Source organism: Trachypithecus francoisi, unplaced genomic scaffold, assembly GCF_009764315.1.
Source record: "Trachypithecus francoisi isolate TF-2019V2 unplaced genomic scaffold, Tfra_2.0 Lachesis_group4, whole genome shotgun sequence".
NCBI lineage: Eukaryota > Metazoa > Chordata > Mammalia > Primates > Cercopithecidae > Trachypithecus > Trachypithecus francoisi.
Genome location: NW_022681469.1, coordinates 17,266,507 through 17,284,245, shown reverse-complemented (window position 1 = coordinate 17,284,245; position 17,739 = coordinate 17,266,507). Strand labels below are relative to the sequence as shown.

The 17,739-nt window shown below is 42.1% G+C and overlaps 1 protein-coding gene across 4 annotated transcripts in view; it reads left to right on the top strand.

The window, feature by feature from the left end:
• AGK (acylglycerol kinase) overlaps positions 1-17,739 on the top strand; it is a 104,076-nt gene that overhangs the window by 17,211 nt on the left and 69,126 nt on the right. The window lies entirely within an intron of this gene.

Here is a 17,739-nt window from a genome sequence, read left to right as displayed (position 1 = left end):
AACTGCTTTTACCAAGCTTTCCAGCTTCCCTGGGGAAGATTATGTTCCAGGTTGTTCGGTTTATCATGTCAGCAGTTTCCCTGCAATAGTCTCTCATTCCTGGTCCTTTTAGTAGCAGAGTCTGCAAATAAAAGGTAGCATAAGAAAGGAGGCAGTGGAGTAAAAATGTTGTCTCTGGAGTCAGACTGAACTGACGCTTCCTAGCAATGTGACCCTGTGTCTTAGGTTCTTCATCTGTACAATGGGGATAATAACAATATCTCATTGGGTCACTGAAGGATTGATTAACTGATATAACTGGAAAGCTGTTAGCATCCTATCTGCTAGATTTAAGAGTTCAATAAATGCTAGTAATTGTGAGTAAACTTGATATAATACATACTCAGCTCTGTGGAAGTTAAAACCAGGTGCCGCTGGCGACTGGGTTGTGAGGGACTTCAGAGCCCGCCAGTGGGAAGGGAGATGTGGATCTGCCAGGCGGTCTAAGGTCTGAGCCTCTTATTTATTTCACCTTTCGCATGTAATAAGACAGCTTGGAAAAGTATAGTTTTAAGACTGACCCAACATAACTACAAAAGAGGCCTGCCATACGTGGTTAAAAGCAGCAAGCCATGTCAGAAGCCTTTTCCATCTGATTTGGGCTCAGATTGTTCCTGTATCACTGCGGACCTTGTCCTCGCTCTTGCCAGCTCTGGTCTGTCTCCCCCTCATTTTGGCTGGTGAGCTTTGGCACAACTCCCCAACTAACTCCCGTGGCTGAGCAGTTAACGATAGCTTAGCTCCTGCTTAGTTCTGGCACATGGTTCTCAGTTTATTCCTTTGGCTTAGTGCTTCTGACACCAGTTCTGCTACCCACCTTGGCCTGTGACCCAGGGGCATCCCATTTATTTCTTTTTTGTTTGTTTTTTTTTTTCTTTGTTTTTGTTTTTTGAGACAGAGTCTCACTCTGTCTTCCAGGCTAGCGTGCAGTGGTGTGATCTTGGCATGATCTTGGCTCACTGCAGCCTCCACCTCCCAGGTTCAAGCAGTTCTTCTGCTTCAGCCTCCCTAATAGCTGGGACTACATGTGCGTGCCACCATGTCGGGCTAAATTTTTTTTGTATTTTTAGTAGAGATGGGGTTTCACCATGTTGGCCAGGCTGGTCTTGAACTCCTAACCTCAAGTGATCCACCCTCCTCTGCCTCCCAAAGTGCTGGGATTACAGGCGTGAGCCACCATGCCTGGCACCTCCTATTTATTTCTATGGAGCATCTAGCTTCTCAGCTTAGGATCCTGGTACCTTCCTGGAGATTTTAAAATCCCACAGACACCATAAATTCCTTGACATTAAGCTTGCAAAGCAAGTGTGTTACTGTAGCAATGGTCCTGGTCCTTGTGTTTAAGGGTTTTAATTAATATTGGAGCTTTCTTTCTCCAAACATAGGAACATTAATTTTGATTACTGTATATTGGCTTTTCTAAGCATTGGTACAAGCCACCTTTCAAGTTCTATGGTCAAAAACAGTTTCTTAGAAGTAGTAAAAATAAATGATTATGAGTTTGCCTGAGGGGTGTGTTCAGTGTCATTCTATTTTATTGAGAACGTACTACTAATAATGGTGGCTCACACCTGTAATCCCAGCACTTTGGGAGGCCGAGGCAGGCAGATCACAAGGTCAGGAGATCAAGACCGTCCTGGCCAACATGGTGAAACCCTGTCTCTACTGAGAATACAAAAATTAGCTGGGTGTAGTGGTGTGCACCTGTAGTCCCAGCTACTCAGGAGGTTGAGGCAGGAGAATTGCTTGAACCCGGGAGGTGGAGGCTGCAGTAAGCCGAGATCATGCCACTGCACTCCAGCCTGGGCAACAGAGCAGGACTCCGTCTCAAAAATAAAATATAATAATAATAATAATGATAATAATAGCTAATACTTAATCAGTGATTGCCATGTGCCAGGCACAATTCTGAGCACTTTACATTTATTAACTCATTTCATCTTCCTATAACTCTATGAGATGGTTATTAATCTCAGACTCATGTGAGATTAATAGCCCTATATAGATGAAGAAAGTTAGGGGCAGCAAGATGAAGTAATTTGCTCAAGGTCACACAGCTGGTATCAGAGCCATCATACAAAGCCAGATAGTCCTGATCCTAACCTCTCAAAATGGCCACTGTGTCTTAGGACTGTGAGAGAGATGAAGAACTGTAAACTGAGATTACCTTCTATCATACAATCCATTTGGTATAAGAGAAATTGTTATACCATAGTGCTTCAGAGTGTGAGCTTCTGAGCCAGTGGGGTCTGGGTTTAAGTCTTGCCTTTGCCACTTTCTGGATGTGTGACGTTGGGCAAGTTATTTAGCCTGTTAAACTTCACTTTTATTTACCTGTGCAATATGTCACAATATTATTGTGACACTAATCACTGCTCCTGGCACATATTAAAAATAATACCTATTTTAGGCCAGGAGTGGTGGCTCATGCCTGTAATCCCAACACTTTGGGAGGCTGAGGCAGGCAGATCACGAGGTCAGGAGTTCGAGACCAGTCTGGCCAACATAATGAAGCCATGTCTTTACAAAAAATATAACAAATTAGCTGGGCATGGTGGTGGGCACCTGTAATTTCAGCTACTTGGGAGGCTGAGGCAGCAGAATCACTTGAACCCAGGAAGTGGAGGTTGCAGTGAGCCAAGATCGCACCATTGCACTCCAGCCTGGGCGACAGAGTGAGACCCTATCTCAAAAAAATAAAAAAAGTACCTATTTTTATTAGAGATATATAAGGCACAACTATGTGCTATGTTCTGTTTGAGGGGTACAAAGTAAATGTTAAGGGTGCCTAAAGAAAAAAAAGATTAATTTAAAAAACTTTTTATTATGAAAATCTTAAGCATATAAAAATTAGAGAATAGTATAATGAATCTCTAAGTAACATTACTCAGCTATAGCAGATATCAACATTTCACTAATTTTGTTTCATCTATGTCCTCTACTTTTTTTTTTTTTTTTTTACTGGAGTAGTTTAAAGTAAACCCAGATATTATATCATTTTACCCATAAATACTGCAATACCTTACTCCAGTAGGTAAGGACTTAAAAAAAAATCACAGTGTCATTATTATCATGAACTTGAAAACACAAAAATAATTCTTTTATATTATCTAATATTCAGTCTGTGTTTCTATTTTTCTTATTGTCTCCACGTTGTCTGTTTTACAGTGCTTTTTGTTCAAATGAATATCAAAATGAGTTTCTGTCTCTTAAGTCTCTTAAACTACAATTCCCCTTCTTTTGATAATATTTACATGCTTTAGAAACTAGGTCTACATTTGCCCTGTAGAATATTTCATACCCTCAACTGGGCAGATAGCTTCTGCGTAGCTGTGCAGAGCCATCTGGGAGCCTGAGGCAAGAAGAAATACCAGTGATATTGGCCCTGACTTTATTTAAAATTGTGTCCTTATATTCATTATAATTTTTTTGCATTCATTTTGATTTTGGAAAATACATATTCAAGTATTTATCTCCATTACTGTATTTTTTGGCACACCCTTAAATTTTGCCCTTGAGGCAAGTGCCTCATCACTGTGTTCTAGCCCCAGCCATGAGTTGCTTAATTTGTTCCTCTCTCCCTCCTGTGTCTTGTCAGCTGGTGATTAGATCCACATTCTGGAGCTTTGCTATTCACAGTGTGGTCCCGCAGCATAAGCATCTCCTGGGAGCTTCTTAGAAATACAGACTCTTAGGCCCCATGCTAACCCACTGAGTCAGAATCTGCTTTTTAGCCAGATCCCTAGATGATGTGTTTGCTCATTAAAGTTTGAGAAGCACTGAGGGGAGCCATAATTAGATTCCAGTGCAGTTTATTTGGCAAGGATGCTTATAGGCCTGTGGTGAATTGCTTACTTGTATAACTTTAAAAGGCATGTATTGTCTAGGTGTCCTGTTTTTGGTGATACTAAGATTGATCAGTAGATTCCGATGTGATCAGCTTGACCCATCCATGAAAGTTAAGAAGGATCACTTCTTAGAGTTCACTAGAGTAAAATGGTTAAGAAAGGGGCCTCTAGAGCCCAATAATATGGATTTGAATCTTGACTTTACACAGCAAAGCAATCCTGGCTAGTTACTTAACTGCTCTATGCTTCAATTCTCTATCTGTAAACTGGAGATAATAGTTGTACCCATTTCACTGGTCATGCAGATTTTTTTTAGAACAATGCCTGACAGAAAGAAAGCTCTCAAACAGAAATAACACTTCTTTTCTTCTTCTTTAGTCATTTCCCTCCTCTCAGAGAAAGCATCTTTACAAAGATACCATTTGAGTTGAGCCCTGCAGAATGAGTTGGACAGTGTTCTAGGTGATATTAATTACTTAATTATAAGCAGAACATGGGAATTCACTCCATATTTTTGGAGAGTGGCAAAGAATTAGACTTGACTGTAAAGTTGCATGTTTTCAGGAGGATGGGGGAAAATCCAGTTGATGGAAGGCTTTGGATGGAGGAAGTCTGTACTATTTGGGGAACAGTGAACATTTTTAAGGGGAAGAGAATGTCATGAACAAGGTAGCAGTCAAGAAGTTTAATGCAGCACACCTGTGCAGGATACATTTGCAGGAAAAAAGTCTGAAGGTTTACACAAAAAGTAATAAAGGCCTAACCCAGAGTGATGGCATTAGGGATGGAAGAACTAACTTATGGGTGGATATGAGATTGTGATAGTGTGAATAATACATGAGCATGGGTGCCAAAGACAGGGGGTGTCTCTGGTTTGGGTTTTGCTGCTTACTAGCTATATGGCCTTTATCAAGTTACTTAACCACCTGAACCTCAGTTTCCTTATAAGCGTAATGGGAATAATTACACCTGTTTGGCAGGTTAGTTGCAAGGAGTAAATAGTGCCTGGTACTGTGCTCAGCTTACAGTTAGCCCTAAAAAGATGCTAGTTGTTATTATTACTACGTAGTTGACTGGGCATGTGATTGAAGGAGAGGAAGGCAGTAGAAATGATTTTTTTTTGGCTTCAAGACTAGGATAATTGGTGATATAGAAATAAAGTTGCCAGAGAATTGGTTTAAGGAGGAGATATTATATTCTGTTTTAGATACATTGAGTTTGAGACCCTGGCAGGCTATCCGTGGGGGGAAATGTTTTGGATGCCGGGGTAAATTATGCATGAGCCACCCTTGACTAGACTCATAGATTTGCTTTTGGTGCAGATTATGGTTTCAATAATGGTTTGTGCTCCATTTTTCAGTATCTCTGGTGTTTCTGACAAAGCAGATGTCTTACCTTGACATCAGTTCAGATTAGACTCTGACTTTGCAGTCAGTGGTCTGGGGCCTGGCTGCTTCATCCACAGCTGAAGGTAGGAAGGTTTTGTTCCCCCTCATGGCTTTTCATCATTTCAGATTCTGCTGACATTTTAAGAAAGCAGTTTGTTTTGCTTTTTAGCCATTTCAAAGTTTATCTTTTTCTCTGTGCACAGGCTGATGCTGAAATTGGGGTATTAATGGGTGCTATTTAAGGAAGCTCATTTATGGGCAATTAAATAACATGCCTGTCAGCCCAGATTTGATAGGGAATAGGGGAACCTTTTAAAATTTTTATTTTAAGTACAATGAAGTTTAATTATATTTCCTTTCTTTCAACTCTTTTGTTAGATTATCCAGAAAACAGATTTCTTCTTTAAAAAAAAAAAAAAATCTATGTATTTATTTTGCTTCCTTCCCTCTGTCTTGGGAGTGGTGGGCTGAGATGGGCAGCTAGTATATGTAATTTATATTCTGTTTTGTTGATATCACATAATTTTAAGGGAGTTTTATATCAGTGGTTTTAGATGTTCCAAGCGTTACAGAGAGAATAATCCAGCTGATGCTAAAACTAGCCCCTCTGTAGATAGTAACTGACATCTCAAACATTTCATATCCCAGAACAGCAAAAAGACTGACAGTAGTAGCTGCTAACTTTATGTGTTTATAGGCCGGACGTTGTCCAGATCTGTCATGTATCCCGGAACCCAAAGTAAATATCATTTCATGCACGCTATTTATAGAGAACAACTTGTGAGGCAGAGGGACATGGGGACACAGGGACTCTCTCATCCTATTCTTCTGAAGTAGCTGTCAAGATCTCTATGCAATCTGTTTTCTCTCCTTTTTTTTTTTAATGTAAATAGATTTGAGTACCTTGTATGAAATTGAGTATCAATATATATATTTGTTTATCATTGTATATGCAGATATATAATGGCCGATGGCACAGAAAGAACTAGTAATTTGGTTGCCTAGTAAAAATAATGTTATGCAGTATATGGAAGAACAGTATATGGCATAAAGTATTTAAATTGAAGTGTTGGATGGAAGCAAATAAATGAAAAAAGAGCAGAAAAATGGAAGAAGTGACTGGACCGTGAAAGAATGTTAGTGCTTATGAGAATTAGGGGTAGAAATCATTGAAGAAATGGCTGGTGGTAGAAGCTCAGAGAAGGATTTCCATTAGTGGTAGCCAGAGCTTTGCCTAATGGTGGTACAGTCTGGACTCCAGCATAAACATAGCAGCCAGTCAGAGGCAGAACTTTCTCCCCAGTGCCCACAGAACTCAGCTGACTAACGTGGGCTCCTGTGAATATTAGGAACAGAAATTGATACCTTATGGAGACCCAAGGCTAGGATAAGAGAGTGAAAATAGAAAAATTTCATGTTCTAACAGGAGAAAAAGTGAGCTATGAAGACAGGCTTCCTCCACTTCCATTTCTCTTGGTCAATAGAATGAGGGGATAAACTGCAGAACTATTCTCTGGTTAATGAAAAATTCTACACAACAGACCAAAATGATTAGCGTAGTTATGTGAGAGAAGCCTCCAGGCGATGCCATTTTTCATTAAGTCATTTCCCATCCCGAACTGGAGAGGGAACAAATTGTGTGGAGAAAATCCGAGAAATTAGAAGGTACTTGAAGTATTCACAAGTAGTAGCTTGTTCCACCTGAGCGCATAGAAGTGGAGAGTACAGTGGTTGGGATTTGATAAGAAGGGAAGATGTGGTTTTGGGATTTCTATACTGTATTTCAGGGAGTGAGAAAGAATAGGTACCAAACTGGAACCTCACTGCAGCCTTTAGCTGTTATTTTAGGCGAACTTATTAGGTTCTTTAGGTTATTTTAGGTGAGGCCTTCCCATGCAGGGCAGAAGTGGAGTCTTTGGCTACTAAGTGTTCTTGAATTAATGAATTCAAGTGGGGTTAGGTTTAGCTGGGCTTTTTCCTAAACCCACTAGAAGGAAAGAATAATAGTAGTAATCACTATAGTGATAAATCATAAATTGAGGTGACCGTAAATGTGGCATTTGCCAGTACCTATGGCGAAACAGTGGACAGAGGTTTCTTGATTGCATTTTTGTCATTTGAAAATGTCTGTAGAGAACAGAAGAAAAGCAGAGTATTGGGGAAAATGCCATGTTGAGAAGGAGGAGACTTCAGTTCTAGGGCTAAGCCTTTTAGTAACTTCTGTCTAAGTGGGCAAATCACCAGGCCAGATGCTTTTACAGACTAGGTCAATTAGTTATTTTCTGGGAGCTCTAAGGAAATGACAGTATCCTGCTGAAGTGAACATACCTGAATCACTTGACACTTAGAGACCTGAGCTTATAGAATTACATGTGCTCTGTGTGTGTGCCCAGATGAGAATCATTGCTGTATTGAACTTTGTTACTAATGGGATATCGTCATATATTTGTTTCAGGGGTTTCAGGGTGTGCGGAGAGGTTGACAAGCATTGGACTAGATAATTTCTAAGGACTCTTCCAATCTGAAAAATTTAGATTTCCAAGCAATGGAAATTGGGCTTAGATGCCTTTTACAAAGACTTTTTTTTTTTTTTTTTTTTGGCCTGGCTGCTTGTAGGGCTTTCAAACTTTCACAAAAAATAAAAATAACAATAGTCAAAACAGGGATTTTAGACCTGAAAATTGCCGTAAATATTTGGAAGCCATGGTTAAACAGTGGGCAAATTCATATCTCTGGGGTGAAGCACAATCTCATGTAATGAGGTAAAACATGTTTTGGCAAAAGGCTGCTGGGAGGATTGACTTTATTGAGACACAAGATGCTGCAGCCCTGTTTGTGTTGGTTCGTTCGTCATTCCTTGGAATAGGTATTTTGTCAATTTAAATGCTGAATTGAACAATGAACTTGCTAACTATGAACTTGACTTCTCCCTTCTTTCCTTAATGCCTCCCCACTTCTTGGAACAAAAATGCTCTTGGCTTGCTTTGTATTTATATTAAATGTTTATCCTTGCCTTGTTCAATATACCACTAACTAAAGAAATTCATTCAGAGGAGCCATTTGTAAACCAAAAATATTATAAATAAATTTTCGGTGCCACCAAAGAAATAGCATTGGAATATAAATTTAATTTTCTCAGCAAGGCAATTTTTACTTCTATAAAAGGGTGTGATTCGTGGATGGAGCAATGGTGAGAGCACACCTGAACAATGGAGGAGAAGGGGTTCTTATTCCTGACACAGATAGCCCCTACTGCTGTGTTGTTCCCCTGTTGTCTAGGGTTGGACCGCACCGTCTAAGCTAATTTCGACCTGCTATTTTAAAGAGACCAGGGGTACCAGCCAGAGTGGTGGGTGAGTAGTTTGGCGGGAAGGGCAGTTACAGAACAGGTGACTCAGGATGAGTTTATAGGCTTTAAAAGGCCATGCTGTAACAGGCAAGTGATAACAGGCTTTCATCCTTTTAAAGCGTGCTGTGAGATGGGATATTGGCATTGAGCAGGGTAAGGATGATTAGGTTTTAATGGGATGGTAAGGGGTGCATGATCAGTCGCCAGGGAGGGAGTGGAGGTGTCCTATACTTGTGGATTAAGGTGGGGAGATCCAAGAGGAGGATGTGAAGGAGGCTTTGAACTGGGGAAAAGGGTGGCAATGAGGTGTGGCTGTAGCCTAGGAATAGTCAGGGAGGCAGATAATTTAGTTAAAATGCCTACCCCTAATAAGGGAACTGGGCAGGTGGGGATAACTAAAAAGAGTGCATAAAAGAATGATGTCCAAGTTGGCACCAGAGTTGGGGAGTTTTAAGGGGTTTTGAAGCTTCAATACTCACAACAGTTATGGGGGCAAGGGAAACAGGCCCTTGAAAAGAGAGTAATGTGAAGTGGTTAGCCTCTGTATTGATTAAGAAGGAGACAGACTTACCCTCCACTATAAGAGTTATCCAAAGCATCTGTGATGGTCTAGGAGGCTTCCAAGGCGATTGGGCAGTGTCAGTCTTCAGCCACTAAGTTGAGAAGATCTGGGAAGGAGTCATTCAGAGCCTTGGGCCAGTTGGACAGTCCAGTTTCCAGTGGTGTCCTGCACAGATGGGACACGGCTTAGGAGGAATCCTGGGCTGCTGGCATTCCTTGGCCCACTGGCCAGATTTCCACACTTGAAGCAAGTTCCTGGGGGAGGCGGTCCCGAAGGAACGCCTGGTTGCTGCGGTTTAGGCGTTTGGAAGTTCTTCTTTTTTTTTTTTTTTTTTTTTGTTGTTGTTGAGACGGAGTCTCGCTCTGTCGCCCAGGCTGGAGTGCAGTGGCCGGATCTCAGCTCACTGCAAGCTCCGCCTCCCGGGTTTACGCCATTCTCTCGCCTCAGCCTCCCAAGTAGCTGGGACTACAGGCGCCCGCCATCTCGCCCGGCTAATTTTTTGTATTTTTTTAGTAGAGACGGGGTTTCACCGTGTTAGCCAGGATGGTCTCGATCTCCTGACCTCGTGATCCGCCCGTCTCGGCCTCCCAAAGTGCTGGGATTACAGGCTTGAGCCACCGCGCCCGGCCGGAAGTTCTTGTGTGCTGGAGATGTGACTGGGGTTTCTCTCATAGTGGAGGCAAGGAATTGCAATTCAGAAATACGTTGCTACTTGGCTGCCTCTACTCTATTATTGTACACCTTGAAGGTGAGGTTAATTAAGTCCTGTTGTGGGTTTTGAGGGCTGAAATTTAATTTTTGGAGTTTTATTTAATGTCGGGAGCGGATTGGGTAATAAAATGTGTATTGGAATAAGACGGCCTTCTGACCTTTCAGGGTCTAGGGCTGTAAAGCGTCTAAGGGTTGTTGCCAAATGGGCCATTAACTGGGCTGGGTTTTTTATATTTGATGAAAAAGAGTCTAAACGCTAACTGATTTGGGAGAGGTTGGATAAATAAAAAGGAGCATTAACCTTGACTATGCCTTTAGCTCCAGCCACCTTTTTAAGAGGAAATTGCTGGGCAGGTGAGGGAGGGCTAGTCGTGGAACGAAACTGTAAGCCAGACCAGGTGTGAGGAGGGGAGGTGATAGAAAGATTACAGGGCGGGGGAGCGGACGCTGAGGAAGAATTGGGACCTGACTCGGCCTGGTGAGGAGCAGCCTGGGGAGGAGGGGAGAGGTCAGATGGGTCCATAAGAAAGGAAGATTGGAAAGACTCAGCAACACTTGGGGTTGGGACTGAGGGGACAGGTGGGAGGGAAGGAAAGAAGATTTGGGACGAGTTGCATTGCGAACAGAGACTAGGGAGGGACCGAAAAAGAATGTAAAAGAATGCCGGGACATCAGGCAACTCAGATCGTTTGCCTGTTTTACGACAAGAATTATCTAGATCTTGTGGGATGGAGAAATCAAAAGTGCCATTTTCTGGCTATTTGGAACGACTGTCGAGTTTGTATTGGGGTCAGGTGGTATTGCAGAAGAAAATAAGGCGTTTAGGTTTTAGGTCAGGTGTGAGTTGAAGACGTTTTAAGTTCTTGAGAACACAGGCTAAGGGAGAAGAAGGAGGAATGGAGGGTGGAAGGTTGCCCATAGTGAAGGAGGCAAGTCCAGAGAAAAGAGGGTGGAGACATGGAGAGAAGGGGTGGGGGGTGCTTGCCCCCCAGAAAAGCGGTGCTTGCCGCTAAGGGTGAAGGACAAAGGCAGGCGTCCCTGCGTGATCAGACACCTCTGAATAATCAAGCAGGTGTCCCCATATGATTAAAAACCAAGGGAAGACTGTCTTCCCGAGTCGGTGACCGGCGACGGAGTTTTGGGTTCACGGATAAAACACGTCTCCTGTCTCTGCCAGAAAAGGAAAGGAAATGAAATTAAGAGAAGGGAGAGATTGAAAGATGGCGCCAAGATTGAAAGGAGAAAGAGGTTGAGGGACAGTGAGAGAAGCTGGAGAAGAGAATAAAAAGAGGCTGCTTACCTGATTTAAAATTGGTGAGATGTTCCTTGGGCTGGTTGGTCTGAGGAAATGGATTTTTCTCACGGAGCAAAGAGCAGGAGGACGGGATCTCCCAAGGGAGGTCCCCCATCTGAATTACGGCATCAAATTTCACGCGTGTCCGTGTGAAGAGACCACCAAACAGGCGTTGTGTGAGCAATAAAGCTTTTTAATCACCTGGGTGGAGGTGGGCTGAGTCTGAAAAGAGAGTCAGCGAAGGGAGATAGGGGTGGGTAGTGGAAAATTACAGGCAAAGGGGGTTCTCTGGTGGGCAGGGGTGGGGAGTTGCAAGGTGCTCAGTGGGGGAGCTTTTGAGCCAGGAGAAGGAATTGCACAAGGTAATGTCATCAGTTAGGTCAGGGACCAGCTATTTTCACTTCTTTTGTGTTGGAACATCGTCATTTAAGGCCGGGACCGGCCATTTTCACTTCTTTTGTGATTCTTCACTTGCTTCCGGCCATCTGGATGTATATATACGTGCAGGTCACAGGGGATACAATGGCTTAGCTTGGGCTCAGAGACCTGACACTCAGTGTAAATCTTAAATGTATTGATTGCTGTTATGTCTCCCTAAAATGTGTAAAGGCAAGCTGTACCCCGACCATTTGGGGCATAAGTCCTCAGGACCTCTTGAAGCTGTGTCATGGCTGTGTCCTTAACCTTGGCAAAATAAACAAATTGACTGAGACCTGTCTCAGATATTTTGGGTTCACACATTTGACCTAAAAATTCCTGAACGCAAGTTGGTATACTTTTTACTACTATAGGAGGCAGTGCTGTACATTTGTGCTTTGCATTGGATAGTAGAATTTTTAGCTGTTTTTCTTTTGCTAAACTTCACCATCAGCAATGCAGATGTTGAAATTTTAATGTGATTGGCCGGGCGCGGTGGCTCAAGCCTGTAATCCCAGCACTTTGGGAGGCCGAGACGGGCGGATCACGAGGTCAGGAGATCGAGACCATCCTGGCTAACACGGTGAAACCTCGTCTCTACTAAAAAAATACAAAAAAACTAGCCGGGCGAGGTGGCTGGCGCCTGTAGTCCCAGCTACTCCGGAGGCTGAGGCAGGAGAATGGCGTAAACCCGGGAGGCGGAGCTTGCAGTGAGCTGAGATCCGGCCACTGCACTCCAGCCCGGGGACAGAGCGAGACTCCGTCTCAAAAAAAAAAAAAAAAAAGAAATTTTAATGTGATTGCCTCTGTGGCCCTTATTTTCACTCACATCTTCTAAGCACTCTAAGGGGCATTGAAATGAAGACAGTCACCACTTAATATATGGTTATCAATAGGATTTCTTCCTTTATGCTTTCGTTACATTAGAAAACTTCTTTGTTGCATTGGGCTTGGGAGAGATGAGAAGATACAAATTTCTTTGGTAGCAGGTAGTACATGATAGTGCGGTTTGGAGAACAAGAAGACATAACCTTCTTTGGTTAAATGGTGAAGACCAGACCGGTAGGCCCTAAAATCCTTTTAAAAATCATTAACATTTTCATTGTTCCCTTGGTTTTCTGACCTGTTACACTGAGTACCTTCTATCCAAATGGAGATTCTGTCGGCCCAAAAGATCAAGCATTCTGCCTTAGCAAAATACATTTCCTCCTGCTTGATCAGCTGTCTTTCTGTCAGAAAGGCAGAGCTGGTCACTATTTTCCCATATATGACAAAGGTTCAGTGCAGCCATTATCTGTTTGGGTAGGGAGTCTGGGATATGGGGAGGGCTATGCCATGTATAGTTTAGAAAAGCTGTCTCTCCTTCTGCACACACTTTTAAGATTCATTTTTGTCTTTGCTTCCATTTCTTTCATTTCTGTTGCTCCATGGGCAACCATGGGCACAGCCACTGGCAATATCATGATTAATTATTCTAGGAAGCCTGGATAACTTGAAGTGATTGTTATAAACATCTAAACTTGAAATCTATTTTGTTTAAAGCAAAGACTGTGTTTGCATGCACCAAGGGAAAAGCTGGTGGTAGAAATTGCTGTACAATTTGCCTCTAGACTGTAGTGGGAAATATTCTTTTTGGGAAATAGGATGGATCGATGTGGTTTTTCTCTCCATGTAAAGTTGCTATTGGAATAACAACTTATCGTATATTGCAGTCCTAAAGTAATAAATAAAATATTTATGGCTTGGAATAAGTTGAGAGCATCCCATTACCTATAGTAGCAGGCATGTTCTTATTCTTTTCAAGCCTCAGGCAGAGTGACATCAGCAGATTTTTTTTTCATTTTCTAATCCGGAGCCTTCTAATTTCTGTCAAAGGACCTGCATTTTAATACTTTGCAGATCTGCAGGGACCCTTTTTGGTATGACTACATTTTGTAGCACCTCTTTTAAATTGTATTTAACTTCAGTTCTCAGAAGACAGCGTGGTGTAGTGGAAAAAACATGAGCTTAGAATTTATATAGTGTCTTGGTTGGCTTGGAAATGAGGTCTTCGGTTCACATTCAGATTCTTGACTCATTAGTAATCTGGAATTTTCTGATGACCACACTCAGAGTTCTTCTAGCTACAGGGCCAGTTCTTGGGGTGCTTCTTGGTGTGTCAAAAGGAACTCCCCACTTAGCTTCTTTAGAGGGTACTCCTTCCATTACACTCTGCATACCCACACACCCTGGGAGCTTCTTGATCTGGTAACGTTTTTGTGCATTTGGAATTTTTTGGTTTTTCATCCTGTACTACACCATAATGACTCTTACCCTTGCCCTTTGGTGATCATCACACTGGAGAACCATCCCCACTCATCTGTGCTTTCAGAATGCCAAATCCTCATACGAAGAATAACCTTCAGTTTCTCCTGCAGGACAAAGCATGCCTGTCTGAGCACAGTGAGTCAATCTCTCCTGTTCAAACATTTGCCACTTATTTATTAAACAAGTATTTACCAAGTACCCTGTATCTATGAGAGTGCGCTGTGGGCTGTGGATGAGAAAATGGTGAATTATCCATGATTTCAAGAAGTTTATAATCTAGGAAGGAAGATAAGTAAAGCAGTTTTTGTGTGGTGGGTTGTATTGTGCTTGGCTTTTTTTTAAAAAGGAAGGAATAAAATGATGAAATCCTTGAAGATGTAGTTTGTTGTGTCTCTTAAGAACAGCAAAACATGCAGTTTGCCAAGAGCAGAAGCAGCATCAAGGGGGAATGGTGGAAGATAAGGAAAACTTTTTCCTTAGTTATCTACCAGATTTTTCCTTTGACTTTCAAATGAAGTACAGGGTGATTTTGGGATTCATTTGGTGTTCTCTGTCAACTGTCCATGATCAGGGTATCTCTTCCTCCTACTTTTCGCCCTACTCGTATAGATCATCATGTCCAGTCTCATTCCTTCTATTAGCATGTAGCTAAGATTGCTATACAGAACTTAAGACCTGCATTTCCAACTGTCACCTAGACACCTCCACCTGGGTTCTCACCCCATCTCGGATAGACAGACCCAGAACTAAGCTAAGTTTTCTCCCTCTCCCCTGCACTTTTCTACTTCATTCCATCTCTGGGAATGGTACTGCCTTCTACCAATTGCTTAATGCAGGATGTGGGCGCTATCTTTGAACCCTCATCTTTTCTTTAATTCCCGCCAGTCATCCCCCAAGTTTACCTCCTGAATATCTGCTGAATCTGTCCTCTTCTCTGTGTCCCCTCTGCCACAATCCTAGTTCCAGTCATCATCACCGACTGTCACTGAGGGAGCCTCTGAGTTTTCACTAGATTCAGTCTTACCTCTGGCCAATGCCTTCTTCACACACTGCAGCCAGAAGTAATCCCTCCAAAATGTAAACCTGGTCACATCAGTTCTCTTAAAACCCATTAATGACTCCTTATGGCCCTTAGGAGAAATCCAAATTACTTAAATAGCTGAAAATGTCCATGGTGACCTGGCCTTTACCTGGCTTCTCCCATGGCGTGTGGCCTCCAGCTGTCCCGAACTACTTTCTCTTTCCTAAATTGGCCATGTTATAGCACTTGCAGGCTTTGACATTCTATTTCTCTTGCCTAGATTCTACTCCCTATTTTTGCTTGGCTACTTTTTATTTTTCTCCTAGATCTCGGCTTCAATGTCATATCCTGTAAAAAGCCTTTAATTCTGTCAAAACTAGGTTAGATGCCCCCATTATGTGCCCCTTTTATGGATTACCTAAAAGTGAAATTGCATCATGATTGCCTGGTGAATTGTCATTGTTCCCTACTAAACTATAAACTTCACTAGGACAGGGAATGTTGGGCTTATTCACAAGCGTGTCCGAGACACCCAGCACAGTGCCTGGCATATTATTTATCAAGAAACACGTTTTACTATGCCACCAATATTTACCAAGAGCTGTTCTTCTTTGCCACTAGATCCTAAGCTTCTTCAGGGCAGGACCAAATCTATTTGTGTGCCATGGGCAGCACTTTGTGTTAAATGAGTTTGTTTCAAGAACTACCTTCAGAAGCATTATTGCACCTGACCTTTTAAAAAATATTATATGAATATAAATGGAAAAATTTATATTAGATGAGACTATGCAATTTTAAAAATGTGCTATAAAACATACAACTAAATGAGTAATTGCCCATTGAGTATTGTCTGAAGTTTAGAAGAAAAAGCATCTGCTTAGGGACAGCCTGGCATGGGTCTGAATTCCGACTCTACTGTTAGCAGAAAGGGGTCCTGATCCAGACCCTAAGAGAGGGTTCTTAGATCTTGCACGAGAAAGAATTCATGGCAACTCCACAGAGTAAAGTGAAAGCAAGTTTATTAAGATAGTAGGCCAGGCACAGTGACTCACACCTGTAATCCCAGCATTTTGGGAGGCCAAGGCAGGTGGATCACAAGGGCAGGAGTTCAGTTCAAGACTGGCCTGGCCAACATGGTGAAACCAATATAAAAATTAGCTGGGTGTGGTGGCGTGCACCTGTAATCCCAGCTACTCGGGAGGCTAATGCAGGAGAATCACTTGAACCTGAGAGGCAGAGGTTTCAGTGAGCCGAGACAGCACCACTGCACTCCAGCCTGGGGGACAGAGCGATACTTTGCCTCGAAAAAAAGAAAGTAAAATAGTAAAAGGATGACTACTCCATAGGCAGAGCAGCAGCATGGACCACTCAGGTGCTTATACTTGTTACTTCTTGCTTATATGCTATACAGGGGGTGGATTATTTATGAGTTTTTTCAGAAAAGGATGGGCAATTCCCAGAACTGAGGGTTCCTCCCCTTTTTAGACCATATAGCGTAACTTCCAGATGTTGCCATGGCATTTGTAAACTATCATGGTGCTGGTAGGAGTGTCTCTTAGCATTCTAATGCATTCTAATATATAATGAGCAGTGAGGACACCAGAGGTCACTCTCATCACCATCTTGGTTTTGGTGGATTTTGGTCCTTGTCTTTACTGCAGGCTGTTTTATCAACAAGGTCTTTATGAGCTGTATTGTATGCCACCCTCCTATCTCATCCTGTAACTAGAATGCCCAAACTCCTAGGAATGCAGCCCAGTAGGTCTCAGCCTCTTTTTACACAGCCCCTACTCAAGATGGAGTCACTCTGGTTCAAACACCTCTGACACTACCACTTAGTAACTCTGTGTTTTTGGGCACGTCACTTTCCTTCTCTGAGTCTTGGCTTCCTGATCTGTAAAATGAGAATATTTTGTTACCTAATAATGTCTACTTTGCAAGGTTGTTACAAAGATTAAAGGTTTATGAAAACAACTGCCATAGTATTTGGTACAAGGTAGTTGCTCTATGAATTTTAAGTTTTGTCTTTTATTCTGACAATGCTGACATGACTGAAACATTTTTGGAATTTCTTTGTTGAGATAGTTTTCAGAGCTTGCTATAGATCATCAGACTATCTCAATGGGAGAAATCTTTTTTTCTTTGAGGATGTGTTTGATTTTTAGGAATAGTCAGGTTCAGATAGCAAGATCAAGATGGTTAACACTGTTTTTGATATTAAACAAAGTTAAGTATGAATTGTTTTTTGAGACAGTTTCACTCTTGTTGCCCAGGCTGGAGTTCAATGGCATGATCTCGGCTCATTGCAACCTCTGCCTCCTGGCTTCAAGCGATTGTCCTGCCTCAGCCTCCCAAGTAGCTGGAATTATAGGCATGTGCCACCATGCCTGGATAATTTTGTATTTTTAGTAGAGAACGGGGTATCACCATGTTGGTCAAGCTGGTCTCGAACTCCTGACCTCAGGTGATCCACCCACCTCGGCATCCCACAGTGCTGGGATTACAGGCGTGAGCCACCGTGCCTGGCCCAAAGTTAAGTGTGATTATAATGAGATTTTCTTTTGTAATATCAAAATTGGTACATATTCTGGCTCTCTCACAGGTGGCATTGACAGGATATTCCATTTGGCACATTAAATTCAGGGAATTAACAATCACAAAATCTTTTGATTTTGAATAGCATTCTGATAATCAGAATTAATAAACTCAGAAGAGCTGAAATCTTTAATAATATATTTAATCACAAGCTAGTAATCAGAATTTTACTTCTGGCAACAAAGAACTTAGGGAAAAAAATGATCTA